The sequence below is a fragment of the Sphaeramia orbicularis genome, unplaced genomic scaffold (assembly GCF_902148855.1).
Source record: "Sphaeramia orbicularis unplaced genomic scaffold, fSphaOr1.1, whole genome shotgun sequence".
In the NCBI taxonomy this organism is placed as follows: domain Eukaryota; kingdom Metazoa; phylum Chordata; class Actinopteri; order Kurtiformes; family Apogonidae; genus Sphaeramia; species Sphaeramia orbicularis.
The window spans coordinates 148,697-166,802 of NW_021941594.1; the positions used below are offsets into that span (position 1 = coordinate 148,697).

At 38.7% G+C, this 18,106-nt stretch overlaps 1 protein-coding gene and 1 long non-coding RNA gene across 2 annotated transcripts in view; both read left to right on the top strand.

Moving 5' to 3' along the window:
- The window catches only part of LOC115416346 (uncharacterized), an 18,171-nt gene extending 13,316 nt beyond the window's left edge, over nucleotides 1–4,855 (top strand). The window contains exon 3 of the long non-coding RNA XR_003934956.1: nucleotides 4,715–4,855. This is a non-coding gene — a long non-coding RNA (uncharacterized LOC115416346). The remainder of the gene's footprint in view (nucleotides 1–4,714) is intronic.
- Nucleotides 1–18,106, top strand: part of LOC115416341 (neuronal PAS domain-containing protein 3-like) — a 111,120-nt gene that overhangs the window by 24,919 nt on the left and 68,095 nt on the right. The gene's annotated exons all lie outside the window — the stretch shown is intronic.

Genomic DNA, 18,106 nt, shown 5'->3' on the forward strand with positions numbered 1-18,106 from the left:
CTTCATCAATCCTTTATCCCTGCAAAACACCTGGAGGAGGAGAGGAGAAGGAGAGGAGGGGAGATTAGAGGAGGAGGAAGAAGAGGTACGGGGGGATTAGCCCAAGGGGGGAGGGCGTTGGAGGGTGTGTGTGTGTGTGGGGGGGGTGATGGGACTCAGGATCAGCCACAGGAGAAACCAGGAAGACGAAGGAAGGAAGGATCAGGTTATGGTCAAGAGGTTTGTGTCGTCAACACCAAGAAGAGTTTACAGAAACAAATACAGTAGAAGCTGCAGAAAGAAGAGAATCAGTTTTATGACCGAGCTCCGTTTGGGATTTACTCATTTTAATAATCAGGTCCCCATGAAAATTAATTGAAAACTAATCCATTCAAGCCTACCAAAAAGCAACCCAAGAACAACCTCAAAAACACCCCTAAACACCCCAAAAACAACCCAAATACAACCCCAAAAACACCTAAAAAAAAAACCACCCCAAAAACCCACCCCAAACACAACCCCAAAAACACCTAACAAAAAACACCCCAAAAACCCACCCCAAAAACCCACCCCAAAAACCCATCCCAAAAAAAAAAAAAAAAAAAAAAACAACCCAAAAAACAACCCAAAACCACCCAAAAACAACGCAGAAAACACCCCAGAACAAACCAAAAACACCCAAAAAAACATCCCAAAAACACCTAAAAAAAAGCCCACCCCAAAAACAATCCCAAAAAAACCCCAAGAAACAACCCAAAAACAACTTCAAAAACACCCCAAAAGAACCCAAAAACCACCCCAAAAACACCCCTAAACAATCCAAAACCAACCCCAAAAATACCTAAAAAAAAACACCCCAAAAACAATCCCAAAAAACACCCAAAAAACAACCCAAAACCACCCAAAAACAACGCAGAAAACACCCCAAAACAAACCAAAAACAACCCCAAAAACACCCAAAAAAACCACCTAAAAAAAGCCCACCCCAAAAACAGTCCCAAAAAAAAAAAACGTCCCAAAAACAACCCCCAAAAAAACCCCAAAGTAAAAAAAAAAAAAAAACAGCCCCAAAACACCCAAATAACAACCCAAAAAGCATCCCAAAAACAACCCCAAAAAACCAACAAACAAAACACCCCCAAACACCTAAAAAAAAACACCCCCCAAAACACACAAAAAGCACCTAAAAAAACACCTTAAAAACACCCCTAAAACAACCCCAAAACCACCCAACAACACCCACCCAAAACCACCCCAAAAGCACATATAAAACCCCCCACCCCAAAAGCACATGACATAGGTAGTCCAACAGGACTGGGGACAGAGACACCAAGAAAAAAAAAAAATCCCCCCCCCTTACACACACACACACTGGTGTAATACAGGATATAGTCGTTTGGATCTCATATGACCCACTGATAATACTGTGGCTCCTCTTAAATCCACTCATTTAAGTGCTAATGTGTGTGTGTGGGGGGGGGGTTTGGGGGCAGATGTCGGTGTAAGTGGATGTGAACAGCGTTAGCGTCACAGTGGGAGTTGCCAACGCAGATGGATGCTGATCACATGACCCGCTCCTGAGACGCTTCAACCACATAAATAGATGGGCTGTTGTAGTGGGAGGGGCTAGTGCACATGGGCGTGTCTGACCACTGGACTGTATGAGTGGGAGGGGCTAGTGCACATGGGCGTGTCTGACCACCGGACTGTACGAGTGGGAGGGGCTAGTGCACATGGGCGTGTCTGACCACCGGGCTGTACGAGTGGGAGGGGCTAGTGCACATGGGCGTGTCTGACCACCGGGCTGTACGAGTGGGAGGGGCTAGTGCACATGGGCGTGTCTGACCACCAGGCTGTACGAGTGGGAGGGGCTAGTGCACATGGGCGTGTCTGACCACCAGGCTGTACGAGTGGGAGGGGCTAGTGCACATGGGTGTGTCTGACCACTGGACTGTTCTAGTTTAGTTCAGTTCAGTTTAGTTTAGTTCAGTTCAGTTCAGTTTAGTTTAGTTTAGTTCAGTTTAGTTTAGTTTAGTTCAGTTCAGTTTAGTTCAGTTTAGTTTAGTTCAGTTTAGTTCAGTTTAGTTTAGTTCAGTTCAGTTTAGTTCAGTTTAGTTCAGTTCAGTTTAGTTTAGTTCAGTTCAGTTTAGTTCAGTTTAGTTTAGTTCAGTTCAGTTTAGTTCAGTTTAGTTTAGTTCAGTTCAGTTTAGTTTAGTTCAGTTTAGTTCAGTTCAGTTTAGTTCAGTTTAGTTTAGTTCAGTTCAGTTTAGTTTAGTTCAGTTTAGTTCAGTTCAGTTTAGTTCAGTTTAGTTCAGTTTAGTTCAGTTCAGTTTAGTTTAGTTCAGTTTAGTTTTAAATTCAACTCGTTTGTCTCGTTTGTCTTTAATCCCAGTTTAGTTTAGTTCAGTTTAGTTTAGTTCAGTTTAGTTCAGTTCAGTTCAATTCAGTTTAGTTTAGTTTAGTTTAGTTTAGTTTAGTTTAAGATTCAACTCATTTGTCTCATTAGTCTTTAATCCCAGTTCAGTTTAGTTCAGTTCAGTTTAGTTCAGTTCAGTTCAGTTCAGTTTAGTTCAGTTCAGTTTAGTTCAGTTCAGTTCAGTTCAGTTTAGTTTAGTTCAGTTCAGCTTAGTTAAGTTTAGTTTAAGATTCAACTCATTTGTGTCGTTTGTCTTTAATCCCCCTTTCCCTCCATCTTAAACGCCTGGTTTTTCCTGTTTTCTGTCGGATCATAAACGCCGTTCCGCTTTGCCTTCTATCTATAATGGATCCGCCATCGGACTCAGATTAACGCCGCGCCGTGCCCCCCTGTTTTCCTCGTAGACTCGTTATTAGTGCGATAACGCCGTTTTAATTGTCGTCATTATTTAAGCGCCGGGCGGTGGCGGCGGTTCGTCGGCTCTGCCTCGTGAACAGCTGATAAAAGTTTAATGAAAGATGGTTGTCGTCGGCGTTGGTCTCCACGGTAACACCTGCCTCCTGTCCTCCGTTGGAGTTTGACACACTTTCATCCTTTGATCAGTCGCTCTTTAATCAGGGAATTCCCACCTTTCATCAGTGTTTCCTTCCATTCTTTACTTTCATTTAAAGTTTTCTGTTAATGAAGAGTTTTTAAAATGAAACTGTGAAAAAATAAAACGACGAAACGATGAAATGAAGATGAAATAATTCTGTCAAATAGAACAAAATATGAGCACATGAACCTGTGACGATCATTTATGGACGCAGTTAGTCTAAAGGGTGATCGAATTCAGTCAAACCAATTCAAATCAAACCAAATCAGATCAAATCAATTCAAATCAGATCAACCCAAATCAAATCACAAATTCAAATCAATTCAATTCAAATAACGGTCAGTGTCGCTCTCATAGTTTGATGTTTTCGTGTCTTTTTCATCTTTTTTCGTTCGTTTCGTGTTTACGTTACTTTTTGTGCACTTTTCATCTTGTTGCATGTTTATCAGACTCATGTTTTGCATATTTTACATCATTTTTCGTTTGTGTTTTTGCATCTTTTACATTGTTTTCATGTTTTTTCATCATGTCATTTTCGTCTTGTTGCGACTACATCATGTTATTACATTATTTTATATTATTGTAACTTTTTACATCATATCCATCTTGTTGCATCCTTTCCATTATTTTTCCTGTTTTTGCGTCTTTATGTTGTTTTTCACATTTTTGTGTTTTTTAAGGTGTTTTTCACGCTTTTACAACCTGTCTTGTTTTTTGCTTCTTTTTTTTTTTTTGCATTTTTTATGTTGTTTTTCATGTTTTTATGTCTTTTATGTTGTTTTTCATGTGTGGGGGGGTAGATAGTCTTGTCAAGTGCAGACTCATTTTGTTTTTATCTTTTACTTACTTTGTTTCACTTTTCTGTTTATTTTTATTGTCTTTTATACTAGTTTTAGCAGAGGGTTTGATCCTTTATTCAGTTCTGATCCAGTCTGTGGATCCATAGGGTCGGTTTGTTGGTGGTTTTGGTCGTTCTGAGTGTATTCTGGTACCACACTGACCCCTGTTGGTCACAGGTGGAAGATTAATAATAAATAAGTCACTTTTCCATTGACCCTCAAACTCTGTGAATTTAACTTGTTCATATAAATTTGTTTAATGGAAAATTGACAATTTCACCCAAACTCTGTTTTTTCTCTGAATACTTGTTGTTGTTAGAGGTGTTTTTTCACAGTTAAATCGGTATATGACACAAAACTGTCATGGAAAGACCTTTTTTACTAAATTCAAGATTTCTTGCTTAATTCAAGATTTTTTTTCTTGCTTAATTCAAGATTTTTTTCTTTAATTCAATTTTTTTTTGTCTTAATTCAAGATATTTTTCCTTAATTCAAAAGTTTTTTTGTTTTTTTTTTTGCTTAATTCAAGATTTTTATGTTTATTTCAAGATTTTTTTCCTTAATTCAAGATTTTTTGCTTAATGCAAGATTTGTTTTGCTTAATTCATGATTTTTTTCCCCTTAATTCAAGATTTTTTTTTTTTTTGCTTAATTCAAGATTTTTTTTTTTCCTTAACTCAAGCCAAAAATCTGCCAATGGAACAAGTGAAATGATCTTGTTCAGATTTGTTGAAATCAGATTTTCCAGATCTATTGTCTATAAATCAGTTCTTCTATCTCAGTGTAAAGTTCCTCTGTAGGTGATTCTGTCTGATTTTAAGTGTGATGAGATATTTGGACTAGAAATGAGACAAATACACTTGGTCAGATTTAGATTTTTTCCAGTGTAGAACGAGGGAGAACAAGAATTCTAGATTCAAAACCACACAGATTTCTGTTCCTGTTTATGGAAGGACTTCTACTGACATCTACCAGAAGAAAGAAACAAATCAGCACATTTTTGATTGAATGGAAAAACCAACATTACACACTTGTGTTTGGAACACATTTATATAAATATGGGCAAAGTTTAGCTCAGATGGACCATGGAAAAGCTCCTACAAACCCATACATGAAAGTATGTTCTTAACTGAACTGTCTCTAAACCCTCCTGTGTTTGTGCTTCATCTGACTCTCCTCCTCTTCCTCCTTTATGTCTATATTTACTCCTCCTCTTCCTCCTTTATGTCTATATTTACTTCTTCTCTAAATTTCCTCCATATTTCAGTTCTTTCATGCTTCGCTGTCTCCTTCGTCTCCGACCGACACCAGGGTTAGCGAGGCAGGGAGCGGCGGGGCGGCGAATCCAACGCACCCGTGTGGAAAGAATCCAAGTTTACACAACGGCGAGGAGGAGAAATTAAAGATGATTTTTATTTTCTTTATCTGGAGGAGAATTCATTACCTGCAGAGGAGCCGGAGCTGAGCGCTGTCAGCCAAGAATAATGACTAGTCTAACTGATAGGAGACGCACTGCGCGCAAACACACACACACATATGTGTGTGTGTGTATATATATATATGTAGTGTCAGACTCAGAGTACACACACCCTTTAGCTCCAGTAAACACTACAGTGGTGTATCAGTGCCACAGGAAAAATACAAACACGTCACTAAGAGAATAAAGTCACAGTTTTAAAAAAAAAACCTCATAATTTAACAAAAATAATGTCATTCTTTTATGAGATTAAAGTCAGAATATTTTGAAAATAAATTTGCAACAGTGCGATAATAAGTGATATCTTAAGAATTGGTAGTTCCTCCTCCACTACAGAGGGAATTTACTCCAAATCTGTTCTGTTCTTACTACAAAACAAACCCAAACGTGTGCGAACTGTCTTCAAAGTCCTTCGACTAATGCTAATGTGTTGATGGTGGGCGGGGCTAATAGTCTCAGTATTTGTCCTTTGTGTGTAAACCCCAAATGAAAGTAGAACCTCAGAATGTTCCAGTTCAACATGATCAGACCAGTGGGTACGACTAGATTCTGGAAATTAGAATATTTATACACCTGTTTTTAAATTACGACGTTATTCTGGTAAAATTACGACACATAACACACACACAGACACACGCACACACACACACACATCTACACACACACACACACACACACACACACACACACACACACACACACACACAGCATTTGTGTGTGTGTGTGTCCATGTGTAGATGTGTGTGTGTCTGTGTGAGTGCATGTGTATATAAATGTGTGTGTGTGTATGTGTGTGTGTATGTATGTGTGTGTGTGTGTGTGTGTCAGACCTGCAGAGGTTTGTTCTAGTCAAGGTCACAGCAGCTGAATGTGCAGATCCACAGGGAACACCACTGAGCGCGTGCGACACAGCGCAGGGTTTTTACCGTCAATGGTCGTATTTGAGTGTGTGTGTGTGTGTGTGTGTATTTAAAGCCCTGTAGGAGCTGACAACAGGCTGCAGCCATGCATTCCAAACAGTACGCAATTAACTGGCCTTCACACACACACACACACACACGCACACACACACACACTATTTGTGTCAGACTCACTGGTTTCATCAGAACACATGATAGTAAATGAATATGAACTCATCTGGGATTCAGACTAGTTCAGGGTAACTAGGACTATAACTCAGACGTCTGTTGGTCACATGTTCTTGTGCTCAGACAGAGTTTAGGACACGTGTGTGTTTCCACTGATGGCTTCAGCTTCAAACTCTTCCCGTTGTGACGTGTCTAAAAACAGCTGATTGGGTTGGAAAATTTTCAAGAAAAACTTTCCCAACTGTGGGGAGCAGAGAACGGACACAGTCGAGAAAGTTGATCTTGAAAAGTTTCCGACTCGATCAGCTGTTTTTAGACACGTCACAACAGGAAGTGGTAGAAGCTCCAGCAGATACAAACATGTGTCCTGAACTCTGCTGTCTGAGCACAAGAACATCTGTACCATTTGGAATGGAAGACATGATGAACGTCGTCAATCTATTCTTCTTCTTCTTCTTCTTTAATACAACCGTAGGGTTTTTCTTCAGTCTTCTTCTTCTTCTCCTTCTTCTTTTTCTTCCTCTCCTCCTCCTCCTTCTTCTTCATCTTTTATAGAACCGTAGGGTTTTTCTTCAGTCTTCTTCTTCTTCTCCTCCTTCTTCTTCTTCTCCTTCTTCTTTTTCTTCCTCTCCTCCTTCTCCTCCTTCTTCTTCATCTTTTATAGAACCGTAGGGTTTTTCTTCAGTCTTCTTCTTCTTCTCCTCCTTCTTCTTCTTCTCCTTATTCTTTTTCTTCCTCTCCTCCTTCTCCTCCTTCTTCTTCATCTTTTATACAACCGTAGGGTTTTTCTTCAGCCTTCTTCTCCTTCACCTTCTTCTTCTTCTTCATCTTTTATACAACTGTAGGGTTTTTCTTCAGTCTTCTCCTTCGCCTTGTTCTTCTGCTCCTTCTTCTTGTCCTCCTTCTTCTTCTTCTCCTTCTTCTTCTCCTCCTTCTTCTACTTCTTCTCCTCCTTCTTATTCTTTTTCTTCTTCTCCTCCTTCTTCTTCTCCTCCTCCTTCCTCTTTTTCTTCTTTTCCTCCTTCTCCTCCTTCTTCTTCTTCATCTTTTATACAACCATAGGGTTTTTCTTCAGTCTTCTTCTCCTTCGCCTTCTACTTCTTAATCTTTTATACAACTATAGGGTTTTCCTTCAGTCCCTTCTTCGTGGCCTTTTTTAAAAAAAAATGTTTAAGTTTATTTTACAGAAGTCGAACCGTTTTATTCCTCGTCGATAAAACCCCAGAGCAGATCTTTTGGATTTGCAGATGTTGTTGAACTCCATCCAGTCCTTGGACTCGTGGATCTGAGCAGCTGCAGGATTCACCGGCTGTAAACGCTGCTGTTGGAGACGTGAACGGAGAATCTTTCTAATAAATATGCTTTTATTGCGGCTGCGGCTCGTATATTAGTGTTTAGTGGCGGGGGCGTCCTCGCCGTCTTCACTTCCCCTCCGCTCTCACCTCTCTATTTGTCCTTTAAAGTTCAATTCACTGCGGTTTCAGCGGCTTTTTGGCGAAGCGTCACATAAAACATACAAATGTGACCAATAATTGATACTGTAAAGGCACTAAACGTGTTCCCATCCACCTGTTTTCAGATGCATTTTCAATTTAGGCCCAAAAATACAGTGTAATGATGCAAATGGAATGTTTTCTTCCACTCAACGCAGATGGAAAAGTTGTTAAAAAACACAACGGATGCGAAACATTCAACTTCAGTCAATGAGGAGACACTTTTGTGTGGTTGGAGGTGTAACGAAATAAATCCACTTTGGATGATATTCTAAATGTATGTGTTAAATATAAACTGATCTGTGATTCATAATTATATATAACTAGTTTATATTGATTTATTTTAGAACATATGCACCTAATTAGGGTTTTGTACAACCCGCAAACTGTATTAGTTTATATAAATATAATAAAACATATATAATCTGTACACTTCACCTTGAAAATGTTAAACACTGATTCAGTTTTAGTTCAAGATTTGAAGAAAAAGACAGAGATGATGAGGAACCTGTTTTTACCTGTTTTTACCAGTGTCTCCATGGTACATCTGTGTATCTATATCATATTTATATATGATAATTCTTATATATTATATGTATAAGATAAATATATATCATATATATACATGTATATCATCATATATTAGAATCTTCAAATATGTTTTATGTGAATTAATCACAGAAATCCACCATCTTTTTTTTTTTTTTAATATCTTATTATTTCCTTTTTTTTTTTAAATTTGTGATACAGTTAACAAGACGTAGTGGACAGAAAACCAACAACAAATAAACAAAAGAAAAACCAAGCAAATAAACAAAACAACAACAGCAAAATAATGCCAAACAACAACGACAACATCATGTTACACTGAAAAAGATGGTGAATGTAAACAACAACTAAACAATATAAGTTGATTAGGGGCGATAAGGAAAAGCCAAAGGGGGGAGGGTGAATGAAAGTGTGGGGGGGGATAATTATTTTAATAATGATAATGATAATAATAACAACACAACAACAACATATAGTAATAATACCAATAGTCTAGTTTGTTAGTATTGTACAGAAATCCACTGTCAAACCCTCAGTGTGTGTTTGTCCTCAAGACCTTTATCCCTGATGGACCACATTTAGCCGCAACCCCCCCCCCCCCCCCACACACACACACACACACACTCTGCCTCCAGTCATTAACACACCAAACAAATGAAAAGAGTCAGTGGCGGTGGACGTATTAGCATGAGAAACATGACAAAAGTGGCCCTCCATTGTGTTCTTATCACAGTCCCATAATGCACTGGGAGGCGGGGGATCGGCCCCGGCAGTGGGACATTGGACTCTGGGCTTATCAGCGTCTGGGGGCCGTCGCTCTGAACCTTCAAAGACCGCCATTGTAGTGAGATTTAGGCAGAACACAGGAGAGATTTGGGGTTTTAAGAGTCAAACAGTGGATTTGACAGTGATAGAGAGACATAGAGAATGAATGGAGGAGAGAGAGAGAGAGAGAACAGGGCGATCGACAGATAAAAACTGAAAGAGGCAGAAAAACAGGTTATGACTGAATGTATGTGTTGGTCCAAGTGTCCATATATGTGTTTATATGGAACAGAATGGGCTGGAATTATTCACCATGTGATGAATATGTTTATTATGTCACAGAAAAGTCACACTTTTCTGTCAGAGACGAAAAAATGATCCAATAATCGAACGCCTGAATCCAACGTGTCCACATACTTTTGTCCAAATCCTTTATGTCCGTCCTCCTATGTGTTTTACATAGATAGATAGATAGATAGATAGATAGATAGATAGATCCTCTCTCTAAACTGAACTGTTGCTGGTTCTTCGTCTTCGTTTCAGTCCATGTTTTCTTTTCTGTGGTCTGAGCCCCTGCCTTCGTCCCTAGGAAACCCCTGTTATGTGTCTCTGGACCTGCTGGTCCTGGTCTAAGCCTCAGTCCCATCCCTGTGCCTCCTCATCCTCCTCTTCCTCCCCTCCCTCCCCTCCCTCCCTCCTCCTCCTCCTCCTCCCCCTCCTCCTCCTCCTTCTCCTTCTCCTCCTCCTTCTCCTCTTCCTCCTCCTCCTTCTCCTCCTCCTCCTTCTCCTTCTCCTCCTCCTGCTGGTCCTGGTCTAAGCCTCAGTCCCATCCCTGTGCCTCCTCCTCCTCCTCCTCCTCTTCCTCTTCCTCTTCCTCCCCTCACTCCTTCCTCCTCCTCCTCCCCCTCCTCCTCTTCCTCCTCCTCCCCCTCCTCCTCCTTCTCCTCTTCCTCCTCCTCCTCCTCCTTCTCCTCCTTCTCCTTCTCCTCCTCCTCCTTCTCCTCCTTCTCCTCCTCCTTCTCCTCTTCCTCCTCCTCCTTCCCCTCCCCCTCCTTCTCCTCCTCCTCCTCCTCCTCCTCTCTCCTCCTCCTTCTCCTCTTCCTCCTCCTCCTTCTCCTCCCCCTCCTTCTCCTCCTCCTCCTCCTCCTCCTTCCCCTCTTCTTCCTCCTCCTTCTCCTTCTCCTCCTCCTCCTCCTTCTCCTCCTTCTCCTCCTCCTTCTCCTCTTCCTCCTCCTCCTTCTCCTCCCCCTCCTTCTCCTCCTCCTCCTCCTCCTTCTCCTCCTTCTCCTCCTCCTTCTCCTCCTTCTCCTCCTCCTTCTCCTCTTCTTCCTCCTCCCCCTCCTTCTCCTCCGCCCCCTCCTCCTCCTCCTCCTCCTCCGTCGGCTTATCGGTGCCATTTCCACCTGAAGCTCGTCCCGTGACTCGGTCAAGCACCCAGAATGCACCTGTCCTGCGCTCATCCCTTCGTGAGGGGCCGACTCCGCAGAGCAGGCGGATCAGCGGCGGCGGCGCTGAGTGTTTCTGAGTTTGGTTTTAACGAGTGTTCGGACTGGAGGAGCTTTAGCACCAGGGCTTTGGAGGAGGACGTGTGTTCATATTGATCCGACTGAAGGAGCTCTGACTGCAGTCCACCTCAGGGGGTTAAACACACACACACACACACACATCACACACACACACACATACACACACACACACACACACACACACACACACACACACACACTAGTGTCCGGTGGCTTGTGTCAGATGTGCAGGAGTGTGTTTATGGCTGATCCAAACACAGACTGGTTCAGCCTCCGTCCTCACATCACACAAAAACAGGTTTGATCCCATGTTTGACTGAACACACACACTTTTATTATTTATTAAATAAACCTTTATTTAACCTGAAAAAAGACCAAACATACAAACAGAAGACACTTTAAAGATTCACACTGAAAACAGACATAAAACAGCAAAAGCAGACATGAAACTAAAACTACAAATAAACACCATCAAACATTTAAAGGAACTGAAAGAACAGAACAGTGTTCCTTAAACAGAACAGTGTTCCTTAAATCAGAACAGTGTTCCTTAAAACAGAACAGTGTTCCTTAAAACAGAACAGTGTTCCTTAAATCAGAACAGTGTTCCTTAAATCAGAACAGTGTTCCTTAATCAGAACAGTGTTCCTTAAATCAGAACAGTGTTCCTTAAACAGAACAGTGTTCCTTAAAACAGAACAGTATTCCTTAAAAACAGAACAGTGTTCCTTAAAACAGAACAGTGTTCCTTAAACAGAACAGTGTTCCTTAATAACAGAACAGTGTTCCTTAAACGGAACAGTGTTCCTTAAAAACAGAACAGTGTTCCTTAAACAGAACAGTGTTCCTTAAACAGAACAGTGTTCCTTAAATCAGAACAGTGTTCCTTAAAACAGAACAGTGTTCCTTAAAAACAGAACAGTGTTCCTTAATCAGAACAGTGTTCCTTAAATCAGAACAGTGTTCCTTAAAACAGAACAGTGTTCCTTAATCAGAACAGTATTCCTTAAAACAGAACAGTGTTCCTTAATCAGAACAGTGTTCCTTAAACAGAACAGTGTTCCTTAAATCAGAACAGTGTTCCTTAAAAACAGAACAGTGTTCCTTAAAACAGAACAGTGTTCCTTAATCAGAACAGTGTTCCTTAAATCAGAACAGTGTTCCTTAAATCAGAACAGTGTTCCTTAAACAGAACAGTGTTCCTTAAAACAGAACAGTATTCCTTAAAAACAGAACAGTGTTCCTTAAAACAGAACAGTGTTCCTTAAACAGAACAGTGTTCCTTAAATCAGAACAGTGTTCCTTAAAACAGAATAGTGTTCCTTAAAAAAAGAACAGTGTTCCTTAAACAGAACAGTGTTCCTTAATAACAGAACAGTGTTCCTTAAATCAGAACAGTGTTCCTTAAACAGAACAGTGTTCCTTAAAAACAGAACAGTGTTCCTTAAATCAGAACAGTGTTCCTTAAACAGAACAGTGTTCCTTAAAACAGAACAGTGTTCCTTAAAACAGAACAGTGTTCCTTAAATCAGAACAGTGTTCCTTAAACAGACCAGTGTTCCTTAAATCAGAACAGTGTTCCTTAAATCAGAACAGTGTTCCTTAAACAGAACAGTGTTCCTTAAATCAGAACAGTGTTCCTTAAAACAGAACAGTATTCCTTAAAAACAGAACAGTGTTCCTTAAAACAGAACAGTGTTCCTTAAACAGAACAGTGTTCCTTAAATCAGAACAGTGTTCCTTAAAACAGAACAGTATTCCTTAAAAACAGAACAGTGTTCCTTAAAACAGAACAGTGTTCCTTAAACAGAACAGTGTTCCTTAATAACAGAACAGTGTTCCTTAAACGGAACAGTGTTCCTTAATAACAGAACAGTGTTCCTTAAACGGAACAGTGTTCCTTAAAAACAGAACAGTGTTCCTTAAACAGAACAGTGTTCCTTAAATCAGAACAGTGTTCCTTAAAACAGAACAGTGTTCCTTAAACAGAACAGTGTTCCTTAATAACAGAACAGTGTTCCTTAAACAGAACAGTGTTCCGTAAAACAGAACAGTGTTCCTTAAACAGAACAGTGTTCCTTAAATCAGAACAGTGTTCCTTAAACAGAACAGTGTTCCTTAATAACAGAACAGTGTTCCTTAAACAGAACAGTGTTCCTTAAAACAGAACAGTGTTCCTTAAACAGAACAGTGTTCCTTAAACAGAACAGTGTTCCTTAATAACAGAACAGTGTTCCTTAAACGGAACAGTGTTCCTTAAAAACAGAACAGTGTTCCTTAAATCAGAACAGTGTTCCTTAAAACAGAACAGTATTCCTTAAAAACAGAACAGTGTTCCTTAAAACAGAACAGTGTTCCTTAAACAGAACAGTGTTCCTTAAATCAGAACAGTGTTCCTTAAAACAGAACAGTATTCCTTAAAAACAGAACAGTGTTCCTTAAAACAGAACAGTGTTCCTTAAACAGAACAGTGTTCCTTAATAACAGAACAGTGTTCCTTAAACGGAACAGTGTTCCTTAATAACAGAACAGTGTTCCTTAAACGGAACAGTGTTCCTTAAAAACAGAACAGTGTTCGTTAAACAGAACAGTGTTCCTTAAATCAGAACAGTGTTCCTTAAAACAGAACAGTGTTCCTTAAACAGAACAGTGTTCCTTAATAACAGAACAGTGTTCCTTAAACAGAACAGTGTTCCGTAAAACAGAACAGTGTTCCTTAAACAGAACAGTGTTCCTTAAATCAGAACAGTGTTCCTTAAACAGAACAGTGTTCCTTAATAACAGAACAGTGTTCCTTAAACAGAACAGTGTTCCTTAAAACAGAACAGTGTTCCTTAAACAGAACAGTGTTCCTTAAAACAGAACAGTGTTCCTTAAACAGAACAGTGTTCCTTAATAACAGAACAGTGTTCCTTAAACGGAACAGTGTTCCTTAAAAACAGAACAGTGTTCCTTAAACAGAACAGTGTTCCTTAAACAGAACAGTGTTCCTTAAAACAGAACAGTGTTCCTTAAAAACAGAACAGTGTTCCTTAATCAGAACAGTGTTCCTTAAACAGAACAGTGTTCCTTAAATCAGAACAGTGTTCCTTAAAACAGAACAGTGTTCCTTAATCAGAACAGTATTCCTTAAAACAGAACAGTGTTCCTTAATCAGAACAGTGTTCCTTAAACAGAACAGTGTTCCTTAAATCAGAACAGTGTTCCTTAAATCAGAACAGTGTTCCTTAAAACAGAACAGTGTTCCTTAATCAGAACAGTGTTCCTTAAACAGAACAGTGTTCCTTAAATCAGAACAGTGTTCCTTAAATCAGAACAGTGTTCCTTAAAACAGAACAGTGTTCCTTAATCAGAACAGTGTTCCTTAATCAGAACAGTGTTCCTTAAACAGAACAGTGTTCCTTAATAACAGAACAGTGTTCCTTAAACAGAACAGTGTTCCTTAAAACAGAACAGTGTTCCTTAAACAGAACAGTGTTCCTTAAAACAGAACAGTGTTCCTTAAACGGAACAGTGTTCCTTAATAACAGAACAGTGTTCCTTAAACGGAACAGTGTTCCTTAAAAACAGAACAGTGTTCCTTAAACAGAACAGTGTTCCTTAAACGGAACAGTGTTCCTTAAAACAGAACAGTGTTCCTTAAATCAGAACAGTGTTCCTTAAACAGAACAGTGTTCCTTAAACAGGTTCTCTGATCCGTATCCATCTGCTGACACATGTTTGATCCCAGTGCACTGATAGTGAAGCTGACAGTGAATGAACATTCTGAATGATGTTGTGATGCATCAGTTATTGAATGTTTGTATCGATAAAATTCATTCGGTTCAATAGAATATATTTGTATTTACATATCCAAAGTGTTTCAGTTTATTTGAATAAAGTTTGTTTTTCTTCAGACTCACGTTAACGTGCACTGTGGATTTGCGGATGTGTACACTGCACACACCAGTATGAGCTCCACCCATGCTCTGTGCACATGCTCCGCCCATAAATCCTGTCCTGTCTGTATGTGAATACAGACAGAAGGAGGTGACCATATGTGGTTCCTGAATGTGTACTTTTACTAGATCAGCTGTACTGAATACTGCAGTACATACCACAGATACTTCCTTCAACAGTCACATACAAATCCTACAGTACATCCCATAATACCGTACACAGGTGTGTCTTAAAGGGACAGAACCTGTTTCTGTTTTAAATCCGTTATAAATACTGTGTTTATTCTAAGGGGAGTGTTGGAACCATGTAGAGAATCAACTTAGGAAACACAGATTTAGAGGGGCGCGTCCTAACTTGTCATGTGACTGTATGTGAGACACTTGTTCTGAAATTAAACTAAAGCCACGTTGTGAAAAGTCATGGTTTTATTTGATAAATAAATCATCAGCTCATTGAATTCAAATGCAAATTATTTTACAGAATGAATGTGTTGAATCAGAATGAACTTCAACACTGGAGCAAGATTCAGTGAGAATCATACTGTATCCATTTATATTTATTTATTTATTTATTTATTTATTTATTTATTTATTTATTTATGTATGTATTTATTTATATATGTGGTTCCTGAACGTGTACTTTTACTAGATCAGCTGTACTGAATACTGCAGTACATACCACAGATACTTCCTTCAACAGTCACATACAAATCATACAGTATATCCCATAATACCGTACACAGGTGTGTCTTTTTTTTTTTTTTTTTTAACTTTTTATTTAGATTTTTGCACAACACAAAACAAAACATCTGGGATAAGACACACATTAAAAAAAAAAAAAAAAAAAAAATTTACACCACATAGTATTATTGTTGCAGACACTACACTACATCTATAGATACATTGCCAAATATCAAAACATTCATATATTTGTATACATTTGCACACATCTATATAAATACAAAACACCTCATGACAGGGCTTATAAGAGGAATTTTCGTTAACAACCCAAAAAGTTTAATTATACAAATAGTCTTTGACCATGTGCCATCTCCGCTTAAAAAGATCCATTTTCATTTGTAGTGATGCAGTCATTCTTTCCATAGTGTACACTTGTTTCAGTCTTTGTTTCCATTCTATTACCGTTGGTGATTTGACACTCTTCCAATTTACTGTTACTATTTTTTTAGCAGTCAATAGTAAAATATGTAAAATATACCTCCGCTCTGCATTAAAATCATTGACTGGTATGACTCCAAGTAAATAGAACAAAACATTTGAAGGGACTTCTCTTTTTACAATTCTTTCAATTTCTTCTTTGATATTTTTCCAGTATATAAACAAGCTCGGACAGTCCCAAAATACGTGTGTATGGTCACCTGTTTTACCACAATTTCTCCAGCATAAAGCTGTAGATGGATCCTTGACAAAATAAGATATAACCAAAGGAGTATGAAAAAATCTGGTCTTGAGTTTCCAATCAAATTCCCTCCACTGCTGACTATTGATGCCTTTATGAATAATATTACATAATTTATCCCACAATTCGTCTTCTATAACAATATTTGATTCCAATTCCCATTTTTCTTTGATATCATATGTATTTTGAAAGGTGTCTGGTGAGAGTCTTTTATAGAGATGGGAGATATGTTTGCCCGCTAGAAATCCTTTTTCTGAAATTGCAATAAAATATTGTTCTATAGCATTTGGTGTTCTAATTCTCTCATTCTCTTTATGATTTATAATATAGTGTCTGATTTGTAAGTATCTATAAAAATCTTTTGTGGGGAGATCAAACTGTTCTTGAAGTTGTGAAAAGGACTTTAGGTGCGTTTCTTTAAATAGTTGATTGAGAATTTTTAAACCTTTAGCTGCCCGTCCCTTAAACCCATAATCCCCAATTGAGGGTGGAAAGTCTGGATTACCCACTATGGGCATGGCTCGAGAGATCGATCCGTTGTCTTTCAGATTTTTTTTTACCTCTGTCCAAACTTTTATTGACTGTTTTACCCATTCATTTCCAATCTTTAATTTATTGACATGTTTTGGATCCATAAAAGGTAAAACTGATAACGGAACACCTTTAACTTCAGCCTGTTCTATTTGAGCCCACTTTGTCTGCCACAGGTGTGTCTTAAATGGACAGAACCAGAAGTGTGTGTGTGTATGTGTGTGTGTATATACATATATATATATATATATATATGTGTGTGTGTGTGTATGTGTGTGTGTGTGTATACATATATATATATATATATATATATGTGTGTGTGTGTGTGTGTGTGTGTGTGTGTGTGTATGTATGTATGTATGTATATATTAGGGCTGGGCAAGTTATTCATTAAATAACACCGACAATTTTTTTTAATCTCACGTCAGTGCCATTTTATTCTAACTCCTCTTCTTCTGCCTCTGCTTGTGTGTGTGTAGCGATTAGCTCAGCAGATAGACAACAGGTTTACCAAGAAAAGCCTGACGCTGAAAGCTTCTATCCAAATCTTTCACTGTAGACTCACTGTAAAACTGCAACATACAAACAAAATATGTCTGAGTTATGTTCATTGCCTTAGTACACTTACATGGCATTATACATTTAAATGAATGGGAAAAAGATTGCTAGCTCAATGCTAACTTGAATGGGAAAAGCCATAGACACGGTAACGATTAGCATTTACAGATTAGATTTACAACGTCTTTTTATCAAACAACAAAGGTTCACGTCAGACATATTTTATACTATTCATTCTGACAATAACTGAACATAAAATACTCACAGGCAAACGTTTTTGGGGCCATACAAACAGAGTGAAAGAAACGTGTCTATTAGTTCCTTCTTTTGTCCGAACTGACTACGGGAACACTGCAAGGACAAAACATACATTAGTGCAATTTATTTCGACCACTAGAGGGCCCCCTTTGTTTAGTTTGAACAACTGAACATCACATATTATTGGGCTTATTAGTATTAGTACTGATTAATGGGCTTAAGACTCCTGTCAGTCACTCACAAGTGGAAATAAACTGGTGTGGACATAAACATGGAGAAAAGTAGCGGTCTGTTCCATGGACATTTTCATTTTAAATGTCTTCAGATGGTGGGGGTGAGAAGGACACAGTTGCTTGTAAGCACTGCAATGTGGAATTATTTTTATCACCAGAGTACTTCAAGTCTGAAATATCACTTAAAGGCAATACACACTGTTGATGCTGACCCCCCCCCCCCCCCAATATAACTATGCGATTAATCATGATTAATCACAGAAATCCATGTGATTAATTGCAATTAAAAAATGTAATGGCTGCCCAGCACTAACACACACACACACACACACACACCCACACACACACACACACACACATATATATATATATATATATATATATATATATATATATATATATATATATATATATATATATATATATATATATGTACATACA